The 9896-nt window shown below is 25.5% G+C and overlaps 2 protein-coding genes and 1 non-coding gene across 6 annotated transcripts in view; 1 reads left to right on the forward strand and 2 right to left on the reverse strand.

Moving 5' to 3' along the window:
• The window catches only part of LOC122715896 (mitochondrial uncoupling protein 2-like), a 10411-nt gene extending 7027 nt beyond the window's left edge, over positions 1–3384 (reverse strand). Inside the window, exons 1-2 of one of the 2 annotated variants that reach the window (XR_006346921.1) lie at positions 3277–3383; positions 1–236 (exon numbers count right to left, since the gene is read on the reverse strand). The exon at positions 1–236 is cut by the window's left edge and continues 343 nt beyond it. The gene's annotated coding sequence lies outside the window, so the exon portion shown is untranslated. Of the gene's footprint in view, positions 237–3276 lie in introns of both variants that reach the window. The other variant, XM_043938442.1, reaches the window with a different exon arrangement.
• Positions 3385–4235: 851 nt separating this feature from the next.
• Positions 4236–4309, reverse strand: Trnai-aau. The gene has a single exon. It is a non-coding gene; the product is annotated as a tRNA-Ile (tRNA).
• Positions 4310–7591: 3282 nt separating this feature from the next.
• Positions 7592–9896, forward strand: part of LOC122715972 (lachesin-like) — a 312154-nt gene continuing 309849 nt past the window's right edge. For 2 of the 3 annotated variants that reach the window (XM_043938611.1, XM_043938615.1), the window contains exons 1-2: positions 7594–7638; positions 7922–7994. The gene's annotated coding sequence lies outside the window, so the exon portion shown is untranslated. Of the gene's footprint in view, positions 7639–7921; positions 7995–9896 lie in introns of all 3 variants that reach the window. The other variant, XM_043938612.1, reaches the window with a different exon arrangement.

Raw genomic sequence — 9896 nt, forward strand, 5'->3', positions numbered from 1 at the left:
TTTTTTTTTTTTTTTTTTATTTGAGCGAGATCCTTTGTTAGAAAAGCGATATTTACACTATATACAAAGTCCTACCAGAGGACAGGAACCTTTAAATGATCATTTAGCAGACGGCTGGTTTAGAGGTAAAGCTTTTTAGGTTCCCTGAAATGATCAGGATAAGCGTGCAGTCCCCCTGACCGCGAGCACTCGTGTTTTATGTCTTGATTGTGAAGTACTTTATACATACTATTCTTCTGTAACAGGCGAAAGAATGAAGGAACAAATGAGAAGTGTTTTCTTTTTCTGTTTCATGAAAACACAAATATATATACAATCGCTCAGTTTATCATTAAATTCAGGAAAAGTATCGTAATAATCAAAGTTCAATGGTCGAGTGAACTTTGAGTGGTTTCAGTCGACGATCACACCATGAGATAAAAAACAATTAATTCATTATCAAATACACGAGAGATTACATGAGAGATTATTGTGAAACACAGTCCAATCGCGTGAACGACGACTCATAAGCCGGAACGACTAATAAAATTGTTTAGTCTGCGAAATTCATCGCGTCATAATTTTTTACGCGACATTTTTTACGTAACTACAACATGCAAATTCGCACAGAAAACAATTTTTTTATCCGATGTATATACGTGGGCAGTCAAACTGTATCGTGGATCCAATGACGCGAAAATAGATCGTATAGATAAGTATTGGAAGATGGCCAGTGAGCATGATGCGAAAAGATGTTACTAGGTCTTTCATCTCGTCCAATAAACTTTTCGGCATATTATATATCCGGAATAAATTAGAACACCATTGGAATGTTGATAACGTTATTTCATCTTCCGTTTTTCTCAAGCAGAAGAGCTTAATTCTGCACGCAATGTCGAAACCAGTTATATCTGTAACGCTTTATTGCGGCCGTAAGGCAGGCGAGGCTATTTTTGCTAAAGAGAAATGTTGTACAGGTAACGACCTCACGCGGTTGGGCCTGAAAACGATGGTTTTTGTTCTCTAGATTTTTATCTGTAAATCCAGACATACGAAGAACGTTCTATACGAAGAAGAAGAAAAAAAAAACGAGAAGAGTACCGTTGGCTGAAACTCGACCAGGGCAAAGTCCGTGTCGTGATTTAGCATAGGTTCCATTTGCTCTTTGCTCTTTAAATTCCCGTCGTTCTTGCGAAAGAATTTAATTTTATATATTTTTATCGAATACAATCAATGTAATTTCATTGTAAATTGTCGATTGAAATATTTAAATCGGACTAGAGGTGAACTTGAGGCAAAGAAGAATAAAAAAAAAAGATCGATAGATTTGTCCTTGATAATTGTATTATTCAAACAGAGTAATTTCAGTTGACAATTGTTGAGTAAAAAATTTAAATCAAACTAGAGGTGAACTTAACACAAAGAAGAACAAAGAATCGATGAATTTACCGTTGACAATGTTCCACGATGAATTTTATTATTTAAAATTTACAATAATAAACATTGAAAAATACTTGTTTTAACCTTCGATCACTGATTTCTATTACGAACTTTGATTTATTCCACACGTTGCTGCCCGATTTCTCCATCGAATACGTAATACGTACTCACTCCGTTGTATAGGAAGACTATGAAAGGCGCTTGCAAACAATGCGATCGATAGCAAACTTCGGCCATGCGCCTGCACCAATTGCTGCACCCATATCTTTTATATATTATATATATATATCATGTCATATGTATCAATTTTCAAAAATAGCGAACAATCCTTTCTGTTATAAATCAATATTTAAAAGATTTAAAAATTAAAGTCAATGTGTGGTTTGAATAGCTTTGTTATTTTGTTTCATTCTATCATAATTTTTTTTTTTATTATTCTTTATATTACTGTAAGTCAATGTATCATGCTCTGCTATTTTATTATTCGTAATAATAATTTTTAATAATTGAATATTAATCGTTGATTAAATAAATAAATAATTAAATTTTTTCCCATCGAACATGAAATATTTTAAACATCGAATGAAATATTCATATTTTCAAAGGTTTTTTTTAAATATCGGGTCGAATGCGAAAAGATAAATCACGGATTGTGAAACAAGAATGTAAACAAGATATGTTGAGTATGCTATCTCCCTTTCTAACGATTTCTGACGCCTTGAGGAGGCGGAGTCCTATGATATCCTTGCGCACGGAGATAGTCACTAAAAAGGTCCTAGTATATTGATTATATTCAACATGAATGCAGTATGGCATTCGCACAAACCAAAGCCAATCGTTACATATTCTGTATTTTATTTTATATTACATAATGAACTTGGAACAAAAGATTTATTTTAAAAAATATTATGAATAATTAAAGATAAGAATAATAATTAAAGATAAGAATAATAATTAGAGATAAGAATAATAATACGTTTGAATTTTTGTCCCATAATGTCATTCGAATTAATTTTAATTTTCGTATAATTTTCTATAATTTTTAAAAGTTTTTGAACGAAGAACAGATTAACTAAGTCTTCGTAGAAATATAATAATTTTTAGCAGGTGTCGCGAAGAACAAATCGATGTTACCAACCATTGACTATTCGCGCATATGCATTGCACCTACAGACTGCAGCCAAACGCATCGGACATGTATAATTCGGCAAAATGTTAAAACTTCTATTCGTTCCATTAATAATAATATTCCATTAATATAATATAATAATTCCATTAATATAATAATTTCCATTAATATAATAATATCTTTGAAACTATCTTTGAATCTGTACATTATTGTATTATATAAATGCCGTAACATTCGATGGTTAAAATTGCAGTTTATAATTATTGGCTTAAAATAAGCGTTTTTGATAACTTTGCATTAAGTCGATTAACAAATGATCAACGATAATTTTTTGTTTGTTACTTCTTACTTGTTACTATACAATATTATGTAAAATAACAAAAGATAATAACGATTGTCTTGATGACGCAAATGTTTCAAATTTAGTTAAAATTAATAGAATATTTGAATAAAAATAATTCATGTATAATTTTTTAAATATTCACGATATAAATTTAAGTTGAATTTAATTGAAAAAAAAAATGTTAACAATTGCTTTATTATATTATATTAATTGGAAAACTATAAACTGTCTGTCAATTAAATAATTTAAAAACTTATTGAAAATTTTCATCGATTTTTTTCGAATAAACGAAAAAGAAATACAATTTAAAAATATAAAGAAAAATGATAAATAAATAATGATAGAACAAAGGAAAATAATGAAATTTAGAGCAAAATGTACTTACCAAGTGTACAGTGAGTGGATAACAACACAACTGAAACAGGTTACCGTGAAAGCATCGTTTATACCGGCTCGTCGACCAATGCGGATCGCCCACAGTTGAATTCTACCTATCAGCTGCCGCTTGTGACGTCAGATTTAGCCAAAGGAAGCTCAGCTTGCGGCCAGATCGATAAGTTCCAGGAACATACTTGGTATAATGCCCCCATAGCTGCATACAGACACACATATATGCACCGGTTTAGGACAGGCGCAATACACTCGACACCCTTTCAATGAGAGAAGGTTATTGAAGAATATACCATACTAAATCATAGGAAATTACCATAGTTCATTATAATATATAGAATAAATATATTTTACTGTATTCATTATAATTTTTTGCAATAATAAATTGCAGTTAACCATATACGATTCGCTTCATGAACAATTGAAGGAAAGAATGTCCTTCGAGAACGTGTTCTTGTTCAAGTGTGTGATCGATGCGTTTCATTGTATGTTCAGTTGCTGCACATGAGTACTGTAAATGATCATTTCTCAATAAATCGTTTATTATCCCTTTTTTTTGTCGTAAATACTATAATAAAATTTTTTCCGCTATCATGGTGGATCTAAGATAGGAATTAAATAAAGAATTAAAAGCTATTGATGTCTATGACTTTTCCAGAATACTTATTGATTTAACAAATATTATTACTTCAAGGCTTATGATAGCTTTATCACTTTGTTAATAATAATATAAGATTTAGTATAACTATTTTTATCTATTCTTTTAATATGACTAATAATAATAATTAGTCAATAAATTGTGCAATTTATCTTGTGATATTATTTCTATCTTGATTCCCGATGATACTATGATTACTATATAAAAAATTAATAATATTATTATATAAAAAAATTGGTAAAAAAGAAAATAATAATTTTATTAAATATATAATTTTGTAATAAAAAAAAAAAACTTGGCCCATGAGGGGATCGAACCCGCGACCTTCGCGTTATTAGCACGACGCTCTAACCTACTGAGCTAATGGGCCAACTTAATAACACGTTTTAATTTAAAAGTTTTTTCTTTCAATATATTATTTTTCAAAAAATTTAATTTATTTTAAATATATATAATTATATAAATTAATAATTCTTCTTTATAATTTAAATGTTTTTTTTCAAATTCATATTATTATATATAATAATTTTTATTTTTCTTATAATATAATTTTTTCAATAATTAAATATTTTGTTTATTGCAATGATATAAGTCATCTTATGAGAAACAATAATAAAATGTTTGAACTTTATAGTTTAAACTGTATTCACAGAGTTTAAAGTTATAGACAAAGAAAAAAAGCTAATTGGAGTTAATATTAATATTATGATATACATCGATAGATATGTTAACAAGAGCACTTTGTCATGTTAATAATAAAAGGCCATTAATCTATTCCAGTTATTTTATGGTAAATATTATCTTATATTTATTAATTTGCAGACTTATAAGGTATAAGAATAAAAACTTTAATTTTCAATTTAAATTTATGTTAGATAAAGAAAGACGAAGATAAAATAAGAGCTGTAACAAAGAAAAAGCAATTTCATTATTCTTGTTACCATATATATATCAATTAATAATAACAATTAATGTTTAAATGATGAACTACATGCGTTAGGAATGCTAAACAAGATTCGACAAACGAATCTTAGCATCTTTTTTCGATAGAAAAAAATTCTTTCCTCTAACCTTTGTTGCCAGGCCAGGCTTTCGTTTATTTACATACCATCGCTGTTGCTGAGCGGTGTCTCGCATTAAAAAACTACGTCCTACATTAGAGTATACATGTTATATTTTGCGAAGTTACTATCGCAGAAATACATTATAAAGCTAAGAATATAATACCTATATTTTTTATCAAAGATTAAAATGTATTGTAGTTTAAAAAAAATGATAAAAATAATTTAACTAACATTCCATATCTGATCTATGATCACGCGCCATGAGCAAGTATAGACAAAGAAAACAAACAATGGGAGAAGGATAGAGATATGGTAAAAATTGTGAAATCAGCGCCATCTCTAGTGTGCCGTAAATGAAACTAAAATATAGACAAGGAAAGCAAATAATAAGAGAAAGATAGAGAGAGATTAAGAATTGATCATTAATGCCATCTTTTGAAAGATTTTAGAAGTATCTTTGACTATTTTGTCGAAAATATTCAAAAGATGGCGTTGATCTTTAATTCTTATTTTATCTTGCAAAGAAATATTTTTGTCATTTGAGTAATAAAGTTTTCTTATAACATCTTATCTTTATCTTTTTTCTATTTTATATAATAATAATCGTTATATCATATTATAATAATTATAATAATCAAATAATTAATAGTAAAAGTGAATTAATAAAAAGATGAATGAATGAATAAATGAATAAATTACATAAATGAATAAATAATTAAAAATAAATAAATTGATAATTAAATAAGTAAATAAATTAACAAATATATAAAGAAATATAAAAATAATACTATCAATCTTAATATTTATTTCCATTTTCTTTTTATTATGTTTTCAATAATAATTGGAACATATAATATGATAATTTTATATTAATTTCCTTTAAAATTTAGAAAATTTTTCTTTTAAAAAAATTATTCTGTGGAAAATAAAGTTAAAAATTGTATATTTAATTCAAAATTCTTTTTGGCTTTTTTGTTATATATTAAATTATTCTATAAATATGGCTATATTTATGCACTCATTCATGCATATAATGAAACAATATCATAAATTCATTGTAGGATAATGTTGAACACAACTATAAAATTGCATTTATTATAATCATTATGAGGAATGAAATTTACATGATTTAATATGTAAGAAATAAATAATTATTATTTCATAGATTATTAAAAAAAAATACATCTAATGAAAAAGATTTTTTTATAAAGATTAATTGTATTTTATTTCAAATAATTTTTATATTTTGTCTTTTTTTATGTTTCAATCTTTTTTAATTTTATTTCTTTTTTATGTTTCAATTCTTTAGATTTACGTATTTAATTTTTATATAGATATAATTTTTATATAGATTTCGTTCTTTTTCTTAAATTCTTTTAGATTTATTAAAATTTTCATATTTATATTTTTTAAATATTTGATATTTCTTAGATTTATTTATTTTTAGATTTTTTAGATTTTATTTTTATTAAATCTTTAATTTTTTTTTATATTAAGTATTTTTTTATTTTTTGACATTTAATTTCTATATGAGTAGTTTTTGAAATAATTTTTATTTTAAAGTCCTTAATATTTTTTAAATATTTTTTAATCTAGTTAATTTTTATATTAAATTAATTTTGACAATTAATTCTCATTGTATTTTTAATAAACGGACTTTCTATATTATAAAATACACAATTAAAATCTGTTATATAATATTTCGATTTTCGCGCGGTTTAAGTAAATAGGAACCATACCGTACCAGCCAATTAGAAAACTCCTAAATAATCCTGCGGTATCATTCTTCTACGGGAGTCATCGTGACAGGTTGTATCACCAGCTTGAATTTCGTGACTTCTATTACGCAGTAAGTACTTCGTTTTTTATTATTTCATTTATAAATTATTGTTAGCTTCGTTTATTTAATTCAACATTGATAATAAAACCTTGGGATAACAAAATTAATTAGTTTTTTGAGTTTCTTTTTCGATCGTTTTGTTTGATTTTTGAGGTTACCGGTAATTTGTATCGTATTATGAGCTTTTCAAGAAAGATTTCTATTTCAACAAAGAATTATTATTTCATTTTAATATAATTTTAATTATATATATTTATTTTATAGTTTTTGTTTCGATTTTTATGTATAAATTATTGTATTCTATTGGATAATTTTCACATATATAGTACAAGAATTTACATATTATCGATAAGATTTTTTTAAAAATTGGTAATTTTATTGTTTTTCATAAAAATATACGTATTAGATTTTTATTCATTTTTATTGGTATTGAAACGAACGAACAATAAAATCAATTTTATTTCAATTAAAATATTTCAGTAATACATTTTCTAAATTCGTCTATTGCGTACTATTATATTTATATATGTGTTTCTCTCTTTCGTTTATGTTATGATTGAGGATTTCCTGTAACGTTTCTTATAACATTTCTTGTAAACATTCGTTTACGACCTTTTCGAAAATTCATCCATACACATTCGATTTGTGTCGAACGTAAGCTTATCCCCTCTCTAATTCACGATTCGATAATCGAAATTATAACGAGAGTATCATTCTTCTATCGATATTCGTAGTGTTCGGACGCGCCATTTTACTTGAGGTGTGTGATTTATTTGCTGTGAAATATTTGTTTAAGTACGTTCATAGTGATTTTTTATCGTTTATATATTACCATACAATTAATATTTGTTTATTATTATAATTGATTCATTTATTATCACAATCATTTAAGTGTTAATTATTAATTTTTTCTTTATTCATTTATTTGAAGGTTAATGTTACAACTAATTTATATTCATGAGTTTTTTAGAATTTAGAAAATAATTAATTTGAGCTTTATTACTTTATTTTAATACAATTAATTTTAATTTCATATATTTTATTCTTTTATTTTAGAGTTTTAATTTTTTTTTTATAGAAATTATTAGCTGACTATGGAGTGACGTACAAAGTGGGAAAAATTTCAATATGGACGCCATTATCCAGAAGTGGTAAAGTTTTAAATTTTGTACATTCTTATTCCTTTTTTTTATTGAAACAATTATTAATAATACATGTCATTGTTAAATAATATATCAATCATTGAAAATACTAAATTGAAAAGAAATACAAAATATTAATATTAATTTTTTAATATGATATTTCTTTATTTATGATTCATAATAATTCAAATAATTTTTTTATTTTATAATTTTTTTATTTATAATTCAAATAATTAGTTGATAATTCTAAAAAAAATAACGATATATTTGAAACAATATGTTTGACAGAAACAAGAAGAAAAATATCAAAAAAATATTTTACTTCTTTTTCTATTTTATTCCTAATTCAGTTTTAATTTCAGAGAATATTTGTGATCACGCGCAATGTGATCAGTAGAGTCAGTGTTTGTTTCGTAATAGTTTTTTTTAAACATTTTTTTAGTACATAATAGCTTTAATAAAATTTAATTATAATAATTTTTCGCGAAATTAGAATCAGTGTTTGTTCGCCGATTATCATTTATGGACGCGTTAATAGTTTATTTTTTTTTTTTTTTTTTTTTAACAAATTTTCGTTTTCGGTACAGGGTAAAATCAGTGCTCTCAAGAACATAAGGCGATCATCCATCACGCGAAGAGGTAATTATCTTTGCATATTTTCAATTATTTTATTTTATTATTTGATTTTGTTTTAATCATTAATCAAGAAATAAGTCGCCCTTTTGAAAAAATTTATTATTTTTTTCAACTAAATTTTTAAATTAGTAGATTTTTATTTTTCAATTTTTAAGTATTAAAATTTTAATTTTTATCATTATTAAAGATTAGTAATCTCTTGATTTCTTTTGATTTTTATTGAATTTTAAAACTTAACAAAGTTGAATCTAATATTATTTTAAAATTTTTAAATAATCAAAGTTATATTTGTTTTAAACTAAGTATTTTATATTTTGTTAAAGGTACTGTCATTATGTCATCATTTGGACTTTTGAAAAAAAAATTTTATGGTCGCGCGCAATGCGATCGGTAGAATCAGTGTTTGTTTCGTAATAAAGTATTTTTAATATTTTTTAGAGCACAACTGCTCTTATTCAATTTAATTAAATAATAATCATTCGTGAAATTAGAGTCAGTGTTTGTTCGCTGATTATCATTTACGGACGCGTCAATAGTTTATTTTTTTTTTTTTTATATAAATTTTCGTTTTCGGTACAGGATAAAATCAGTGCTCTCAAGAACATAAGGCGATCATCCATCACGCGAAGAGGTAATTATCTTTGCATATTTTTCACCAATACAGTTAAATTTTTTCTTAAATTTCTTTCATTAATTAGTATATATACTGTGTTCTAAATTATGGTATTCGTTTCTTTTTACAGTTTTCATCCTTCTACGTGGGTCATGGATCATAATAGCATTGATGGCAACGCAGATTCTTCGCATCTAATGGTGAGTCGCATGGTTTTTGGTTCCTCTGGTCATTCAATCATGTCGTAGGATGAAAGATCCGAATCGACGGGTGACTGGTTGTATACGTAGATTTTTGCACGAGCACAATGACCGCGGGTATTTATTATACCCGTGAGTAGTAAACATTTCATTTGTGTTTTATTTATTAGATCAGGATAGGTTTTCTTGCACATCGCGTTTTTAATAGAACGATATTAATAATTAACGTTATATGAATAAGTTTTAACGTAATATTAGAAATTATACAATAATAACGATGATGCATATGATATAATTATAATGATTATATTATAATAATAGTTGTTTATTATCATGTGATAATAAATAATATTTAATTTCTCTATCTATTTCATCAGAATGCATCGAAAGAATTAATTATTTAATATTTTATTCTGAACTTAAATTTGAAATGTAAAAATATTTAGTTTTTCATGTTTCTTC

The sequence above is a fragment of the Apis laboriosa genome, unplaced genomic scaffold (genome assembly GCF_014066325.1).
Source record: "Apis laboriosa isolate Shangri-la unplaced genomic scaffold, ASM1406632v1 scaffold40_cov151, whole genome shotgun sequence".
Classification (NCBI taxonomy): Eukaryota; Metazoa; Arthropoda; class Insecta; order Hymenoptera; family Apidae; genus Apis; species Apis laboriosa.